This window comes from Manacus vitellinus, unplaced genomic scaffold (genome assembly GCF_001715985.3).
Source record: "Manacus vitellinus isolate BGI_N305 unplaced genomic scaffold, ASM171598v3 scaffold_1_pilon, whole genome shotgun sequence".
Taxonomy (NCBI): domain Eukaryota; kingdom Metazoa; phylum Chordata; class Aves; order Passeriformes; family Pipridae; genus Manacus; species Manacus vitellinus.
Window position 1 is genome coordinate 10652284 of NW_021939396.1, and position 20300 is coordinate 10672583.

Genomic DNA, 20300 nt, shown 5'->3' on the forward strand with positions numbered 1-20300 from the left:
ACTGCAAGTACAGATTGACTGCAGCACACAGCACTGCATGAAAAGGGCCAGGGGAAGGTCAGGAGCTCACTCTGGAGACCTGAAGTGTAGAGTGATTTCCTGAGGTCATCCAGACCAAGGGATGCTTCTGAGCACACCTGGGCCTGGGAATATACTCATTCCTATAAACACTAATAAGGATTTAACCAACACTTAACGTGATGTCAAAGTTGCATCCTACAAGTGCCTCTCATGATTTTCCACCATTATGACTCCTTTCTTCCCTTGCTCTATATTTTCCATTCCTTCATAATGCACTCAGCTCCTTTTCATAGCCCAGTATCATTCTGCTATTTTATAAATATTTTGATAACACAAACAAACCTGGAACACAAGCTAGGATGCAGATATTTTTTCTTTCATTCATAAAGATCCAGACAATCCCAAACCACCCTGGGGCTGACCCATTTGTTACCCTTGCATCATTTGCTGGACTGCCAGGTGTCCATAGCATCCAACTTCTTTCTAATTGGTGGGTTTGTAAGTGTGAGTGTTTAATATGTAAAATCTGCCAACTACAGGCTGCTAACAGACCTCAAGGGCACATGGGCCATAGTTTGAAAACTACTGCAATGCAAAATAAGACCAGTAACTGTGTGACACTGTTTGGCAGATGGTGACAATGTTGCTCAGTGGTGGCAGAAATGGAGCCTGCCATATTCATTGGTACTGTCCTGTTGCAGGTTGGCTGTGAAAGGACCTATAGGGTAGGGAAAGAAGATGACTTATCTGTGCAACTGATGTAGAAGTGCTTCTTCTCTGTGTGTACTGGGACTGTTACCTCCTTTGAACCTGAGATAGTGGGTCCTAGTGACCTTCAACAGCCATTTCAGCTCTGTGCCTCAAGAGCCCACTTCTAAAATGAGATAATGGCACTGATTCACTTGTTTCACGTGGGTGCTCCAAAATATCCAGAGAGGCTGGATAAGCACCAACAGTGCTTGTGGATGGGAAAGTTGCCAGTCACTGGTTTCTTGTGGCCTCTGTGCCAGATTCAGTAGCAGAAGGACAACTCTTGTGTGTGTCTGATGGAGAATGGAGATTCTATCTAATGGAGAAAAATGGCAACTTCTAACAGGTTCATTCAAAAACACACTGAGAGAAAATGATCTGGTTTATGACTACACTTATCGGCTTGGTTAAGAGATGAGGAGAGCTACAACTTCCTCTTCTCCTATACAGAGCAATGCCAAAGCATCAAATGATTGTGAGAAATGTCTGTGCAGTCTGGAAGTAATGAGCTGCATGGCTCATGGATAGGGGAAGGGGCAGGGGCCAAGAAACCTTTGCAAGGTGAGCAGATGAGTAGCAATTGTCATGGAACAGATGCTGCTGTTCTCCTCACAAAAATGCCCAAGATGCTTAAGAAGTTAATCAGAGATTTATGAAGACAGCAGGGAAAGGTGAGGGGATGCAGCTGGCAGCTGGCCAATGCTTTATGAATGACACAGCTTCCTTAAAATAAATGAGGCTGTTAAGAAAATCGTTGGGTTCTTGACATATAGTTATCAACATGCATAGGCAAATGAACTAATGAATCATTTCATTAGCTTATTCACTGTGGTTTATGCCCAATGAATGCTAATTTAAGCAGTGTCAGGAAAAAGGTGAGGTTAATTCTGGCACATCTAATTATAACATAAGTAATTTTTACTTCTCACTCTTATTTTGAGATGCTCAGTTGACTCTAAAGTGAATGAAATTACTATGAAAACCTCCAATCCCTTGCAGGGTCTGGAAGAGGAGAAACCTCACACTTGCTCAGGGATTCATACTCAAGACTGAGAGCATTTTTTTGTGCTCCACCTGCCCTGCAGAGGCAAGGATAGGCAGGCGTGGGGCAGAGGTGAGCTGGCAGCTCTCAGGAATGACGTTTCCTCCCTGGTTTGCGTCAGGGATTTGGTGCCGATGCAGCTCCGTGCGTGGCTGTGCTGGCACTCTATGAATACATACCAAAGTAGAGGTGCGGCTCCAAAGAGTTCATAGTGTGAATAACTGGGATGGGAGGAGGGGGAGGGATGGGAAACTGCTGATATTTCCAGGCTACAAATGAGAGAGGAAGAGGGATAAACTTGTTTTGCTTTATGTCACACAAGGCAGCACCACTGAAGCGCTCAGCTTCTGCCCCCTGTGCGTTGCATCCAAAAGTAATAGTGGATTGTTTTTTTTTTCTTTTTTTCCCCATGGTTACTCATGAATAAGGAGCTGCGGGGAACTAATTACGGTAAAAACATGCTGATTACAGTAGCAGAGTAGAGCAGCGAATTTTGAGGGTAACAGCTGACACCCCTGATTCACCTGCTTTATTTTTGTTTTGTGAATTTTTTTGTTTGAAAAATCCACTCCCCATCACTAGGAATCTGCCCATCAGGACTGAAAGCTTTCCCATGGGACATGCTGCAGTGAAGAAGCTACAGGCAGAGATCAGTGGGTGAAGCTCTTAAGCTTGTGTATTAATCCCATGGGGATCCTGGGAGGCTATTGCTGAATGGGGTCTGTCAACACGTGTGCAATGCTGGAAACCTACAACCTGTTACTAGAAATAAATCTGAAGCTGGAGTTTAAGAGTATTTTAACAATATGTAACTTAAGGTTCGTGTAAGAGACAACATAATCACACAGGGGCTGTCTTTAAGGAACAGCCTGTGTGACAAACTTATGGATGCTTTCACTGTATTCAACCTCTGCCTTCCCCATACAAATCAGGATTTCAGCCTTCCTGTATTGACTTCAGCTCCTAAATCTGTGTTGGTATTGCAAGAGAACCATGAAGTATTTAGACCTAAACAGCAAATCCCACAAATGAAATGCTCAGTTCTATGCCAAAAATTGTTACCTCTGTAAATGGAGTGATGTTCCAGGATTGCCTGGAAATACAAATAAAAGCAGCAAATAGTAGAACAGCAAATAGTCTCCAACAGAAAATAGCAGAACCGAAAAAATATCAGCTTACCTAGAAGTAATAGAAGTGGGGTTGGTTTGTGGAGCAGCCAAGATATTGTTGAAAAAAAGATGAGTAGAAACCAACAGATGATTATACTGTGTAATCTTTTACCATAACAGGCTGGTGCATGTGAGGAAGGGGTACAAAGAAAATGCTCTTTACAAACCCACTATCTGCAGTATCAAATCAATCAACAATATTAAGAGAAAAAATGAACTTGAATGTTTGAAAAGCAGCAAATCTCTGAGTGTGTGTGCTGGTTTCAGCTGGGATAGAGTTAATTTTCTTCACAGTGGCCAGTACAGGGCTGTGGTTTGGATCTGTGCTGAACACAGGGTTGATAATAGATGTTTTTGTTATTGCTGAGCAGTGTTTACACAGATCCAAGGCCTTTTCTACTTCCATACTGCCATGCTGGCAGGGAAGTTGGAAGTGCATGGGAGGGTGGGACAAGACACAGCCAGGACAGGTGACCCAAACTGACCAAAGGGATGTTCCATACCATATGACATCATGCTTAGTATATAAAACTAGGAGGGGGGGGGGAAGGAGAAGAAGGAAGGGAGGTTTGGAGTGATGGAGTTTGTCTTCCCAAGAAACCATTACATGTGATGGGGCCCTGCTCTCCTGGGGGTGGCCAAACACCCTCCTGCCCATGAGAAGTGTGAATCAATTCTTTGTTTTGCTTTGCTTCAGTGCATAGATTTTGCTTCCCCTATTAAACTATCTTTACCTCAACCCATGAGTTTTCTGGGAGAAGGAGCGAGCAGCTGCGTTGGCCTTGGTTGCTGGCTGGGGTTAAACCACAACAGTGTGAAAAAGAGAGAGGCAGTTCTCGTTTAGCAGCTGGTCTGTTTACCAGAATCTCTGAGGCAAAGTGATTTTACGATTGGATACTTCTTTTGATTCGTGCTGATTCTGTCTTAGATGAGTCATATCAGGGTTACCCATCCTGTGTTTTATGGTGGTTGCATGTGCCCTAGCTCTGAGACTCTGATTTACTGAACGGTCTACAAATACTGGCTCCTAAATCTGGAAGAGGATGAGCAAAATCTGTCAGGCAGAGATTGGAAAAGTAATTGAATTGAAGCAGAACTTCAGCCTGTATTGAGCTAACTCTGATTTCTTTTAACTCAATAGGACTTAAAAAACCTGTACCGGGTGCTTTTGAGAGTCTCACTGCCTTTATTTTCATAATTATCCTAAGAATACTGCTGTAGTCAGATGCCTCTGGTCTGAATTCATGTTTTCTCAATGCCTTTTATGTGGATCAAGGAAAGGTGTATGACATTGTCTGTTGGAGATGAAGTGTGAGTTGGCAGATGCCATTTCTTTGCAGACTGTGGTGCCAGAGGCCTTGGGGTGGGAAATGGCTCACCCATAACCCAGCAGTCGGGCAAGGGAGAAGCTGCCATCAGCAGAAAACATTAAAAAAACAAAAATATTTAAGAGTTCTGAGATGTCTTATGGCATTAACCCGGACATTAATCAGCATCACAGAAATGCACACACATACTTACATACTTGCTGGCAAAGATGAGTTTGCTAAATGTGATTCAGCCTCTTCTTAGGGTGTAGAAACCACTTACAAGCTAAATGAAAAGATCTTGTTTGCACCTTAGCTCTATAAATATTATCCTCACATATAAACTGTCCCTATATTTTGCTGTCTATGCTTCATTCACATGTATCCTCTATTTTGTCCTAACTATAAACAGCTATCCATCCTCTATTTTCTCCTCCCTATAAACAGCTCCATAGGATCCTAAAAGATAGACTCTTTTTCCTATATATTCACTCAGCACATCACTGGAAACCCTCTCACTGACTGTGATATCTTTTGATTTGGGTTGTAGGCAAGTGATAGAGAAGATACAAAGTCAGGTTGTTAGAAAAAAAACAGGATTTCTTGTTGTGTCTTTGCTACTGTGCAGTTGTGTGGGGTTTGCTTAAAGTCAGCAATGAATGTCACTCGTTTCAGACCAGTTTCAGGGAAGAGCGATCTTTCATAGCTGACCTGTCGCTTCTTGTCTCTGAATAGTAAAGTAGCCAAATTCCTCAAGGGACACTTGCATTTAAATGCTAATTTACAACAGGTCTGCTGGTGCTCTCTTAAATATGAAATATATACAGTTTCTACCAAGAGGGGAAAGATGTGTCCAACATTTACAGTACATCAGTAATCTTCTTTCTGTCACTCTCTACTTCTGCTTATTCAACTGTAAAACAGAATTTAAAAATTCTTGCCCAGCGAGCCTATTTTAAATATTAATATCTAAAGAAATGTATTCTGAACTTTGAGCAGAAAGTATTTCTTATGCTAATGGAAGAGGAACACAAATTTCAATTTCAGATTTCATTTTTTCAGCAATTCACCGCAGTAGCAAAATTTGTATTAATTTCTACTTGGTTCATTTTCTCTAACTAAGATATCAAATTGAGCTATTTTCTTTTACTTCCCCCAGAGCAGGAGGAGAGAACGGAAACACAGGATTCAGAATGAAAAATACATTCATGTTCTTAGAATTTAAGAGGTTTCAGCAAACTGATACAGGGGACAGTCCTACATAAACAAATTTTCTTTTTGGATATGGATAATTCTGATTACTCCATGAAAATAATTGCTAAAGGAAGCAATAAGCAATTGCACTATTTCCTTGCACTATATAGAACATTTTGAGTAGAACCAATTATGATGGAAGAAATTCCTTTGTTGATGGCAAGGTATTAATAAGGAATACACACTCTTACAGAGAAACTTCATTCTACTGTTTTGGAAACATCTCTGGAAAGCAGAGGTGGAGACTTCTTTGTTCAGATCATTCTTGGTTCAAATGCTGAGTAATAAGGGTCTAAAACCTGTGTTCTTTGATAAAAAAGAATTGATAGGTTAGATGGACTGTGGGCTTTATTTTAAGAGAATGTTCTTTATTAAGAGCACAAACGTCTCTTCTGTAATAAGCCTGTACATCCCTCAGAACAAGGGACACTCTTCTCATGTTTCTGAGAGCTAACAATAGATAAACATTTATAACTAACAGGGACACCATGGTGAGAGGGGTTTGTTGTCTCTGAGGTCAGTCAGAGCAGTGATGGTCATGGTGTGGGTAGGAGGTAGGTGCTCTGTTTGGTGCTGCTGTTCTGTTCAGGCATGGGCTAGAGCCAAGCTGAAGCCAAAAATCATTAGCTGTATACAGGATTACCTGGTAGAGAGTTTGCAGGGCCTCCACTAAGTTCCAGGGGACAGAGTGTCAGAGTGCAAGGGTAAGGAGGACCACAAAGTCACACCAAAGGACAGGCTCAGCTCCACCTGCCTTGTCCTAAATTTACATCACTTCACCCATGGTAGACAACATGGCCCTGAAGATCATGGGTGTCCCAGGCAGACCAGGGCCACTGATTCACTTCTCTCCATGGACCACAAAGAAAGCCTGAAGAAACTAACTGGTATGTATACTATAAAGGAATCTCATCCCCAGGCACTGTGCAAGAAAATCTGTTCAACTAGAAAGAAAACAACAAAACCAAACACAATGAAAAGCACGAAGGTTTATAATGGCTTTTATAACTATTTGTGGGGTAATTTTCCTGAGTCTTGAAGAGCTGGGAGATGTGGCATGGCTTAGGTACCTATTAAAAAAAGAGTCAGCAGAGAAGTCAGTTTTTAGTGTCTGCAGTGTTGGAAGAAGATGTGTTTATTTATAATGTATTATCACATAAACCATTTTATTATCCCTTTGGGTGCATCATTGAAAATATTCAGGAAGTTCTGCTGTCCCAGAATATCTTGGCATCAATTCTGGTCTCCTCACTGTGTAGGAGGGTGAGTGTAACACCAAACTTAGGCAAAAAAAGCAGGAAACTGTGAAGAAGAAAACACTGAGGATGATTTGCTTAGGGACAACATCACATAAATGTAATTGAGAAAGTGTGAAAGGAAGGTTTGCTAAGGGAGCCTCATTTGGGAGCAGTAGATAGCAGTAGATATTTGCAGGCCCTGAGAGACATGTGTGGTATGGAGACTGTCCGGGTCGCGTCACTACTTGGGAGCAGATTAACCACCTGCTGAAGTGGATGCACCACACAGTCCTGCCAGAGGACTGCCCAGGTGGTGGTAGTGGGACCCTTCTGGAGTCAGAAGGGTGAGACCCATCACTGGAGGTGATGGGGATGGTGTTCCTCTGTGCAGGGCACCATGGCTGCCATGACTGATGTTGACTTCAAAGCTGGCTGGTGTGTGTTTTGCTGATGTGTTACCTGTAATTTTGTGTGCATTGTGTTTTGATCCCATTCCTGGGATTCATCCCACCAAATGTACATCTGATCTGAGCAAGGTGTCTAGACCCCCTTTACAGTTCATGGGGGAAAACTGAAACTTTCAGAATTTCATTCTTGTCATTCTATAGTTTTTGAATTAAACTACATTTAGACATACTTGAAATGAAACATAGTTAGAAGGTGCCTGTTTCCCTCCATTTACCATAAAGACAGCTAAGAATGAGAGATAAAAAGCTCAGTGAAGTGAGTCTCATCCTGGTTTGGGCTGGGATAGAGTTAATTTTCCCCATAGTAGCTATATGGGGTTGTGTTTTGGATTTGTGCTAGAAACTGTTGATAACACACTAATGTTTTTGTTATTCCTGAGCAGTGCTGACTCAGAGTCAAGGCCCATTCTGGTCCTCACCCCACCAGCAAGGAGGCTGGGGGTACACAAGGAGCTGGGAGGGGACACAGCAGAGACACCTGACCTGAACTGAGCCCTTTATGCCATGTGGCCCCAGATGCCTGGGCCTGGTGCCACAGGGAGGCCAATATGTATTCAGTAAGATGAAAGAAAATTACATACTGAGGACTTGCCCTCCATTCTCACCATGGGTTCATGGATGGGGGATACAGTAGTTAGCAAAGACAGGAAGTCGTGAAGTCCACTGCCAATAACTTATTCAGAAAGGACGTTTCCTTCCTTGAAACATATATTTTAAAATGCTACTTGGAGTAGTTTGGTTTTTCCCCAATCACTTACCTATGAAATAAATATTCATGACGATTGCATTGCATCATAGGTCATTTGCTGATGCAGGCTACATTATCAATCTTGGAAAACTTATTTTCCACTAGGAAAAGACAAATAGATCAAATCACCATTAAGTTAAAAATGTTGCTGGTTTAAGACCTTTCCTGTCCTTTTAATGTCATTCATTTGGGGCCTTTGGAAATCAAAATATTGATACCATGCTCTGAACTGCTTTTGTTAGTCTGAATATCTTTTCTGACTGGCACATATGCTTTTGCCCTTCTGACATCTCTCATTCTCTTAATTCTTTACATTAGTTAATTGTGTCAGCCAAAAACTTATCACAAATCTTTTGGTGTGGTGTATGTCCAAAGCCATGTATTTCTTCATTAATGTTGAGGCAATTACAATGATGAAATCTAAGACAGGCAGCTGCTCTCTGCTCCTTCTTGCTGTCAAGGAAATGTCAAGGGGGACTCTTTGGTGGAGCATGTTGCCTCTGCAGATCTCACCCTTTAGACTAGAGTTTACAGCCTGCTGAGGAATATTTCTAAGAGCTGTAACTTTTGTTCTCTGACACCCAACAGATGTCAGCACATTTTGATGCTTTGCTGTTAAAGAACCATCAATCTCACTATGCCATGCTTAGAAATGTGCTTTCCTTATCCATTGTGAAGAAACTGGTCCTTAAACACAATTTCCCATATTCAAATGTATACTTTTACACTGTAGCCATTTTACCAGGCAGTCCAGATCAGTTTGCAAAGGTAAGACATTCTCTTGCTTGCTCGCTAGTTTCCTGATCTTGTCATCTGCTGCATATTTTACCAGCAAAAAGCCTGTGTCACAGTCAAAGCCTTTCTTTAATGCTGGCTCAAGGTCTGATCTCTCTGCAGAAGCTTGCACCAAACAGGTCCCCTCTGATGCTGTCAGAGCTTGGGCACACTTGAAGACCCATCCCTGACCCACCCTTGAATGTGTCTAAAGCTTCTTCTGATGTCTCCACTTCTCTCATGCATGTTGATCAATAAACATACTGCTGTGGTTTAACCCCAGCCAGTAACTCAGCCCACACATGGCAAAAGCCACATGCTCAAACAAAGCAAAACAAGGAATTAATTCACCACTTTCCATGAGCAAGCAGATGTTCAGTCATTCTCAGGAAAGCTGGGCTTTGTCATGGGTCCATGGCCTTCTTCTCTAGCTTTATATGCTAAGCATGACTCCAAAAGGTTTGGGACATCCCCTGTGTCAGTCGGGGTCAGCTGTCCTACCTGTGTTCCCTCCCAACTCCATGTGCACCCCCAGGAAAGGCCTTGAGTCTATGTCAGCACTGCTCAGTAGTAAAAAACATTTCTGTATTAACACACTGTTTCCAGCACAAATCCAAAACACAGCCCCATATAGCTACTATGAGGAAAATTAACTCTATCCCAGCCAAAAACCAGCACAATACTGCATAACAGTCAAGTGTCTTAGGAATATCTAAGAATATCTACAGTGTATAGATCTGTAATCTTCTTGGGAAAATGCCCAAACCTTCCTTTTACAAACCTATGCTGAATTACAGAGTGATCCCTTGGATCTGCTAGTCTAGATCCTAAATTAAATCGTTGTTTTACTGATCTGGAGTAACCTTCCTACAAATGTACAATACCTGGGGTCACCATGTTCTTCCTCTCTGGGAGCTTTGGCAGTGTTTCAGCCCTGTGGTGCTTTTCCTAATTTCCCCAGAGATGTCGAAACATCTCTGCTTCCTGTCTCTAAGGCTCTTGTCTGCAAATTTTAGCAGATGGCACCTCACCTCCTCCTCTGTTCCTCCTGTGGGTTGAACACCACATTCACCAACATCATATGGGTTAAATATATCCCTCTGCTTTAATTGCAGTTTGGCATGGGCGAGCCAAAGCCCGGAGTGGGCTCCACACCAGGCCCGAGGGGCCTGCTCAAGGATCAGTGGTGCCTGGACCAAAGCTCCCAGGTCAAACAGGCAGGCAGCCTTCCCCTGCCACAGCCTCCAGCAGGACAGGGGCAGGACCAGTATGGCACAATCTGTACCTACGTGGCATAAACCAGTACTAACATGTACTATATATTTCACAGTCCTATGGGAACTGGAAAGCTAAACAGTTATACAACAAGCTTGGCAACTGTCTGTCTAAACCTACACATCTAAACCTGATGAGAGCTGATCTGAAGATTTTAATGTCAAAATGTTGCCAAAATCAACACGTTTTAGTGCAAAAAGTTGCAGTTTGGTTGTAGCTAGGATGTTCTCTCTGACTATGTGACTCTGACCATAGGCACAGCCCAAACCAGCTTGTGGTAAGGACATGATTGGCCCTTTTGGCTGCCAGGGCATGCTCTTGGCTCAATTCAACTTGCCATCAGCCCAAACCAGTTCTGGAACTCTTGGTTATTTAAGTGGGTACTTTAGTCAGAAAGACTCTCCGTGAGTCAGCTCACTGTGTGTTTCTAGGATTGGTCCTGCTGTCAGTGTCAGATTGCACAAGGGAAGCAGTGGCTCTTCTGCTGCACAGTGCCACATGTGAGCCACCAGCAGAGCCATCACATTCTCCCTGGCAGTGACCAGAACTGGTGCCACAGAAGCAAGGCAGCAGGCACTGACTGATGCAGGCTCTGGCATTTGTGCAACACGTTGGCTGTTAACTGGGACATTCTTATTTCAAGGCTGTTTCATCCAAGTTTTACGGAGAAGGTGCTGTATGAAGAGATCTGGCACCGCTGTGGACTGGACTTGTGTTATGCTCAGAAATTGAAGGCAACAAGGAGACAGAGGATGGCATTCAAGGTTTTCCATTATTACTTCTGTCTCTTGCCACTATGAGGGAATCGCATAGGAAAAGGCAATAAGGAAACATGAATTTTGCCAGATGTCTGTTTGGAAATGTTTTGTCAACATTTTGGTACACTTGAAAAATAAGTTCTAGTGAGTTTTTGTCCATACATTTCTCTTAGACAAATATCTCAGAAAACTGAGGCACCTTGCAGATTCAGCAGTACCATGACAGACAGCAAAGGTGGTGCGTTAGATTTGGGTCTGCTTATGAATACCACAAGATCTGTAGTGCAGATCTTGTTTTCTTTGTACAGAAGAGGCAATTCAAGCAACAGCCATGACTTCAGAGAAATTAGGGCAAATATTTCAGGGTAGGTTCCAAGATGCTGCCTACTTGTTACCTGACCTAGAAAACATTATTTTAAACAAGAGATTAAGCTCAGAAAAGTCTTTTGTGTGGTCTGAACTGCACCACAAGCTGCTGCCTGTATCTGAGCACAGAGTCTAATTCCCTGCACATAAATTTTCCTCTGTACTTTGGATTACTACTGGAATGTCACTGGAAAAAGACCTGATGAGTGCTCTGTGCTGTCATAAAGTCTCTGTATATTGGAATAAGTTTCCTTTAATGAGATTACTTACTTCAGATGTGAAGGACACCTATAGCTCTCACTAATTTGATGGGAGTTGTAAGCACTCAGTCCATAAAATATGGAGAATGGTGTGTAGAGGTAGGTAAATGCGTATCATCTCATATATAAGATAGAAAGCCGCAGTGCATTTTCCCCCTAATCTGACACACACATCAAATACTATACAAATATTTTTCAGCATCATTTCACTTTTTATAAGGCAATGACATTACCAGGAAATTAAAATTAGCCATGGATCGTCAGATCCTGCAACTTCTTTCCAGTAGAAGGAGAGAAAATGGGCAGAGCTTTATCAGGAAATGAAAATCAGGCCAGTTTAATGCTGCATCAGGTGTTATTTATCAACAGGTTTGCTTTAACTCTAGCACCCAAACCAGCCATCTGTCCTGAATGACCAAATTGACTTTCCAATGCAAAGCCATACAAGGAGAGTGTGCAATAGAGTTTGCTTGGTAGCTTAGTTTGTGCCACAGCATGAATGAGAAGATTTTGCCAAGCACTTTGCCAGTCTTTTGCCATTATTACAAGCAGAGACACTGATAGGAATGAAGCTGTATCCAGGAATCTCCATCCTGTCTTCTTTGCTGAGGCGGCTGTGGAAGCAGCGTCCCCAGGATCCTGCTCTATATGTGTGTATGTACTTGCAAGATGACCAAGACTGTACTTGGTGTGTCTGTCTCCTGGCCCCATTTTCTTCACTTTCCAGCTGAACACTGTGCCTTGTTGATTCTCCCCACTTTTCCTTTGGTAAAACACATGGGATCACCTTAAATACAAAACCTGAACCTATTTTTTTACCAAGCTTGATAGTAGTCTACCTTTAAAATGATTGCTTGTACAGTCAGGTTTGATTGTTACTAATCATCTGCTAAATCAAAAATAACATGTTATATAAACAAACTCCTCCCCCCCAGCCTCAAAAATTATTTCTGAAAGGTATTTTTACATACAGTTCAAATACTCCTGTTGGTTGATTTTCACTCTGCCCCCTCTAGATTTCACAGACAACAGTGGAGTTATATATAGTAACAGAGTCTGGCAGCAGGAAGGAAGTATTTCCCAAGGAGTCTGTTACTGATGTGTGTTAGGTAAGAGCTGCAGACACAATCCTGCCCCATCAGCATGGGTAAGAGACTCAGTGGCCTGAGAATATCATGACAGTGTGCACCTTTATTCCACTTGCACTTCTAAAGTCAAAGGGTGCCAGAACAGCACTTGAATGGGAGAGGAATCATCATTTTCCATGCCATGTGGCAGCACTGTTCTCTGGGTGGGAGCACTGAAGTTAAGTCAAGAGGCACAAATTGCTGCTAATTTTGCCATTTTCTATAGGATTGTGGGTATATAAATATTGAGCAGCCAGTTAATTTCTATGAGCTTTTGGGAGCAGGAAACCCTTACTTACATGGTTTTACAAATTGTTTAGCACAGTAGAAATATCAACTTGGCAGGGAGCTATATTAGATGAGCTCTTTATATTATAGCACCACTAAAATGGACTAGGGAGAAAGGATGGGCGAGAGCAGGGGCTTAGTCTTAATTTAGGGCTCTTGTTCCTCCAGGCCAACATGTGGCAGCAGGAGAACAGGGGAGTGAAATCCCACTAAGGGCAAATAAGAAAACAGAAGATGAAAATTGGAGAGAAGTGGTGATACAAAGATCAGACAGGTCATTTACATGGGAGCCATACAGGGTTGTGAAAAGACAGCTAATCTCATCAGTTGGTTCTCACAGTACATTGTATTTCAGCTGCCCAAAGGCATCCTGAAGCCAGACTGTGTGAACAGAGAAACTCAGCCTGGTTTTAAACCATGAGAAGAAATCCTTTTCAGTGGTTCAAGCATCAGATCTGAGTCAGAGCCTGAGCGCTTCACCACTGCTTACAACACTTCACCTTCACTGAGAAGGTGAAGTAGGACAAGTCACAGCTATTGCTGCAAGAAATGCTCTAGGCCAGAGTTCAGATAAGTGAGCAAGTGGGTTTGAAATCTTCATCTATTTCCTTTATGCCTTGTGTCACACAAGACTGCAAACTCAAATGTGGTAGCAAGTAGACCAGCATTGCTGAAGGCAGAGGAACATCATCCTGAGCCCCTGCTCAGGGCATGGGGGTTCCCACACGTCTGGTGTTGTCTTCTGGAGATGGGAGGCTTCATTTACAAAGCATTTTGACTCCTGATAATAAAAAGATTATAAATAAGGCAGAGGAGTATCAACCTTTTCATTTGTGCTTGGTTAGGACTGCTTCAGATTCTAATATATTTGGAACAGCAACAAAGCTTAATTATGAAACAGTCCAAGTCTCTCACTGAAGCTCTGGGTGAACTGAAGACTGCAGATGCTGGGCCACCCCACAGGTCTTTCTGGCTCCATGATGGGAAGGACTGCCTGCAGCAAGGGCCCTGGACATAAGGTTTCCTCTCCTGCCACAGATTTTTGCTGTGGCCCTGGCCAGTTTGCTTAGTGACTGTGGCTGGATGAGGTTAAAGACACATGCCTGTACCTGTTCCCTGCTGCTGAGCCCAGCTGGTGTGGGGTGGCCCATGTCTTCCAGGCAAACTTCAGACCATGTAGCATGACCACATCCAGACTGTGTTGACAATAGTGTTTGCTCCATGTGCAACCCTGAGCTATGTCTGGGGATTATCTGCTTGCTGGCCTGAGGGCAAAAAATGTACCAGAACTATGGTAACAATTTAACAATATGGAAAATTGAGTTCCTGTGCCAGGGAATGTTTCCTTTGGGGTTTTACATCTTTACATCACCAGCTCTAAAATTGCAAATGTGCACACACATGTATATGCATAAGGCATATTTATGAGATTCATTGTAAGAAACTTTTTTAGGTGCTTGGATTTATAGCAAGTTATAATAGCCCCTAATAGCCAAAGAAATGCCAGTGGGAATTCAGTATATCTGTGTATTTGCAGATCTAGGTCACAGTCCCTTTCCCAGAGGGTTTTTGGTCCCACTAGATATTTCTCTGCTGGCAGGAACGAAGGACCAGCATAAATGATGATGTGCATTTTCCTTTGATCCTTCCCCTGGTTGGCATTACCTTCCTTTGATAAAATGTCTCCCTGCTGCCAATCACTTCCCCCCACCATGCTGCTTTTCTGCCAGACCACACAGAGGAGGCTCAGAGGTACCTGCAGTGATTTGAGCAGACTGACTAGCCTTCACAACCCTCAGTGCTCCAGGAACAGAGCTGAAGGCCGTAAATCTTATTTAAATTGCCGTCTTAATGTGATCTCTTGAGGCTCTTTAGGCTGGGGTTTGGATGGATCTGCGCACTGAGTCCATTCATTATCCTTACCCTGTTGCAGGTTTCACCAGCTTCCTAATCTGTAACTAGGTCAGCTTCATAAAGCATCATTTCTGTCCTAGGGCTTCATAAAGCTTCATGTCTGTTCTAGGGCTTCATAAAGCATCATTTCTGCTCTAGTCTTCAGCTGGGAAGATATAGTTGGAGAGGGCTGGATAACAAATGGGTGAGACTACATGTATCTGCAAGTGAATGTTAGTCTATATCTCTTACCTATTACCTTATAAATATTTACAGAAGACTTGTGAATTGAGGTAAGCCATGTAAGACCAGTCCATTGGCACTTGCTACTCCACACTGGAATTAAATGTCACATACCGGGACATTTCCTAGCAACCCATGTATCCCTACTGTGAATGGCAGGTATCCAGAGAAACCTTCATGTTGAAGTTATTTGTGAGTTGAACATTGAGATGCACTGATGGGATGGACTGAAATTGTTTAAAATGGGGCAAATGATCCAAGGCTGGCTATAAGGGATGAGCTCTCCTTTAAAGGTGGAGCAGTGGATTCAGTGCAGCAGGAAGCCACTGTGGGGGCCTGGGTGTTGGTGGGGAAGAGGAGAAAGGGAAGAAAAGCAATGAGAATCTAATAGCAAATGCTTTTCTGCTTCATAAAGCTTCATAAGGAGTTAAAATGGACGTCCTGGCAGCTGCAGGGTAAGACTGGGCTGCAATATGGACAGCCTCTACCATAAGGGTGATGGGGGGAGGTGGAGTTGACTGAAGAAGGAGAAGAAGAGGAAGACAAAGCAAGCAAAGAAGAAAAGAGATGTAAAGGCTGAGTGGGAGTGGGAGAAAGGTAGAACAATTAAATGATCTTCAATCCTGATGCACACTTGTAAAAGTTGTCCGTTTTCTCTCTCAGAAGAGAGAAAAGTCTGCTCAGAAACAGCTTTATCTGTCACTTTGCACAGCAAAGCAAAATCCTTTCTCACACTAGAAGGAAAAAGCACTTTGCAAAAGTGAACTGAGTTCCCATGTTCAGCTAGACTTTCAAACCTGTCCTTACCTGGGTCTTTTTCTGTACCAGGGACCTCATTCATGTCAGTTTTTGAATCAAGCAGTCAAAGTGTAGTCATTCAGTGGATGGAAGGGAGGGAAAAACAGAGATCAGAACAGTCTTGTGGAAGGTGACTTTTCTCTGGATCCATAAACTGATTTTTCTATTTTAGATTTCTCCCTACATGAAATCTCCAAGCACAAGAATTTAGTTTAACGACTATGTAATCATTTTCCAGACAGTTTCTATTAAATTTTGAAGTGACAAACTTCCAGTAGTAATTGTGTTCTATTATGTTGCTGAAAAGTCAGAGAAGAAACTCTCTTGTTTTGAGTATAGAAAGCCAAAATGCACACACAGTTATTTTAGCGCCAGATGCATCGGAAAAAATCCCAAAGGATGCAGTTAAATTTTAAAAAAATGTGCCACTCCTAATAAATCTCAGCAGACATCTGCCAATAAGGCAAGCCTTACGTAAGGCAAGGATATGAGTTGCAGGAATATTGAAAAACAGAGAAAAAGTCTGCATGTGCATCGCTATTTTCTACACAAATAGAAACAGATGTGAACATGTAGGCAACCATCTTTTGGGTGGTTTACCAATTAAACCAGCTCCAAATCTGCTTACATTCCCAGTGTGCTGAGAAGGGAATCAGCTTGCAGCACAGATTTCAAAGAGTCACTTAATCCTACCAGCCTGACCTGTAGTCAGGGCTGGTCAGTCTTTACAAAGCCCCATGATGTGGAAAAGGTAAGTCATGAACCAGAACGGGTGAGAAGGGGACATGGACTTTTTCCGCACATACAGCAAATTGTAGTGGGTCTGCTGCAGTTGGGTATTTGAGAGGAAGCCTCACTTTCATCATCATTCACAAATCCTAGTACAAATCCCAAGCAACAATTACATTTGCCTTCAACAGCACTAATTTACCATTCAATGAGTCTCAGCAGTCGTTTTGCTATTGCATTTTTTGTATGTTTTGGAGTTTGTCTTTTTCTGATTTCCATTTTAATTTTTTTTCTAGAGTTCCCCCTCTGCAAGGCCATTTTCTTGTTCTTGGCTCTGCTGGGATGGGAGTGAGGTTAGTTGCAGAGACCAGCCTTCCCATGCTGTGTCTGGTCCTTCCATCTTCAGCAGCCGCACTAAAGAGGGAAATCCCCTGTCAGGAGCTCAGATCTTGTGTGGGATCCCTGGAGAGAGCCTCTGCTTTCCTTCCACACATTGCTATCTGCTTGTTTAATTCCCTGAGCTGTAATGCTAGCCAGGAAAACAAGAAAAGTATTTGGAGCTACAGCCCTGCTCTCCTTTGGGAACTGTGGAGATATTTTAGGAACTCAGGATGTCTGAGATGGTTTACTTCTCTGAAGTGTGAATGTTCAGGGCCTTGTTGCCTCATTAAAAAATAGAGTTAGTGCCAAGTGCATTGAAGACCTGGGATGAAAACTCTCTCCTATTAAGCATCCTCTGATTTTAGTGTGATGTAGACTGCCTGCTAATTACATGACTGCCTTGAAACCAGTAACCCAGCTCCCTGCAGACTCATGGTCTTTTAATTTTCTGAGAGCAACAAGCAGGTCAGTCAACAGCTTGCAGATCAGAGGAAAATGCTGCAGTAAGAGGGAACTGGGATTTCAGGATGTTGTTAGATACAAAACACATTTTGAAAAGTAATAAAGAATCCCAGCTAACTTGTTTTTTGTACAGGACACAGCCTGGCTATTAATGCTCTACTTATTTCACAGGGATGTAGAAGTGTGGGGTTTGGTATTACTTCTCAAAAAGAGCTGAGTGCTACAAGGTCAGGTTGTGGCACAGAAGCACCTGTTGTGCCAGGGGAAAGCTACAGGGGTATAAAAGCATTTGCCTCTAAGACAGAGACTTTTGGTATAATATGATTTCCTTCCAGGATCTGACCAAATGTATTGCCAGAAAGCTTATTAATATTGCTGTAGGAAGAGGAGAGCCTGGCATCAAGGGAAAGCTGCAGGTCACTGCCCCAAAACCTTCCTTGCAGGAAGAGGGAGTTATCTAAACAAATGGGACCATCAAACAGAACTGGGAGGACCAAAACAGGACACTGAGCTCACACAGCAAAGCTGAAATATTCCACCTCCTGAGCAGTCCATGCCCTTCCCCAGGTTCCCCCTCTTTCAGGTGTCTACTTGTGTTTCATCTCTCATCCCTGGGCAGGTGAAAGAAAAATGTTGCAGGTAAGATTTTCTCTCCACTGTTGCTGACAAGAAATCTGTCTGTTACTTGTCTTTAACATACTGCACCAGAGAGAGCCCTGCTAGTCTGTGTGTACTTCTAAAGGTCTTGCAGCTGATAAGGAAATTTCTGATGTGTCTGCATTCCCTGGACCTCTCATTACAGTGGGGATTGACATTTCCTTTAGACTTAAGGTCAAAAGCCGTATAAAAATAAAAACCTTTCAGAAGACGTTATAAATGAACTTGCTCTGTAGCTGTCCTGACCTCCTTAGTATCCCCAGCCAACAAGTCAGTAATATTTTCTAAGATAACAATGTTCCAGAATAAAAACTCCTCTGTTCCCAGAGCACAATTAGAAAATAAAAGCATCCCCTTGGTCTAGTGCTTTGTTCCTGTCCTGTGAGCAGTACTAGCATCTTCCCCACAGCTCAGTCCAACTTCGAAATCCTGATGATTGTTATACTACAGATTTGTTGGCACTAAGCATTGTCAGTGCTTCAGGCTCATTTGTCCATTTTAAGTGGCAAAATTTGACATAAGGATGTTGAGAACATCTGTAGGAATTCAGGATAAAAGCTAGATGGACGTAGCCTTGTTTCCAAAGACTCTTCTCCCAAAGCTTTCTCAGTGTACTGTTATCTGTTGTCATCATTATCATCAGCATTATTAATAATTTGAACCACTGTACTGCTTTGAGATCTGTACTAGTAACAGGATCTCCCTGCAGCAGACAAGAGTGCCCCTATCTATAGCAGGAGACGGTCCATGCTATAGAAAGCTCACAACATAAATATGTGAGATCAGAGGCTGGGACAAAGCAGGTGGCAGATTCTCCACTTGAGGCTCTGCTGCCTCGTCACATCTCATGACAGCAAGAGAGAAACTTCCTTTCCCACACCAACTTAAAGTGGTGGGCAGTGTCTCCCTATATCAAGCTCTACCCTACTTATGAAACCCAGAAAGTCCTTGATAACCATATGCTTGTTACTAGGAAGATGCAATTGTTCTTAAACCCGTACAGGATGCTATCTGCCCCTCTTGCTTGGCTGGTGGGAGTGTCTCCATGCATCTTCAGCTATCTAAGAGTTAGCCATTTCCTCTAAACTGATTTTACACAGTCCCAGTATAACTTTGAGAAAGAGATAGGAACTTATTGAACTCTACATTCCTTGGCTACTCTTTCAAAGTGTAATGACTGCTTCCTTTGGAAGTGCCCATCAGCAAATGGAAGGTGCTGAGGTGGGTCTCTCAGACTAGAACTGGACTTCTATGTGGTCAGATTAACTGAGATTACAAACAAGATTGTAGAATAAGCAACAGAGGAAAAGTTGAGCTGCTGATAAGCAAATAATTGCTGAGGAGTTTCAGGAACTCTGTCTGCATCATTTTATGATGGCATTACATGAAATGAATTGTGCCTTATCTACATACTATGAGAACAGGGGTGTTTCTTCCCATGTCTTTATGGAGGTTGCAGATTTTACCCATCAGCAGATGTAACTGGACTTTTTGGACCTTTTCCCTGGGTCCAAGTGGAAAGGCTAAAACAGCCTAAATTCTCACTGATGAGTGGTGAGTACTGGTGGCAAGAGACCTTTAAAAGCCTCCAAAAACATGTAAGAAAGAAATATGAGAAAATCTGCAGAAGGAGGCAAGAGCAAATATTAAAATAACCTCAGCATTTTAATCACCATCCCATTTTAATCTCTGACTGCACTGTTAGTATAAAAATACCTATTACATTTATTCTATTGAGGCTTTGCTGAGTAATCCCCTAACCTAATGCAGTTATCAGGTGTCTTTTTAGGTTCTACACAGAGGTGAACAGATGGCTCTTTTTTCTGTGACTGTGTAAGAAAACCCTTTTCTGCAAACAGGGGATGTCAGGTGAGTTAATCAGAGCACTAATTAAATGGAATAAATTTACACTTGTGTATTAAGTTAATTGTGAAGCAAATCAGAGCTTAGCGTCAGGTTAGTTTCCACTCAACTCAGGTTAATTAATTAACTTTCCAATGTGTTATGGGAAAACTGGAGGTTATGCTGTTTTTTCTAGCTAGGTAAGACATCAGAGAGCACATTGCAAGCAGGACCAGGAGTCTTTTCCTCCTTGATGGTATCAACAGAAGTTGGTTTGATCCAACCTGTCATAAGAACTATCATAGCTCAGTCTGGCTTGGACGGCAATGAATCAATGATGAATACTTAAAAAAAGATAGCTGCAAAATCCCACTGAAGAATAAAATATTTGAGGCTAGGAAGAGCCATTAATAACCATCTCAACATTCAGTAAGATAGAGGGACATATTTT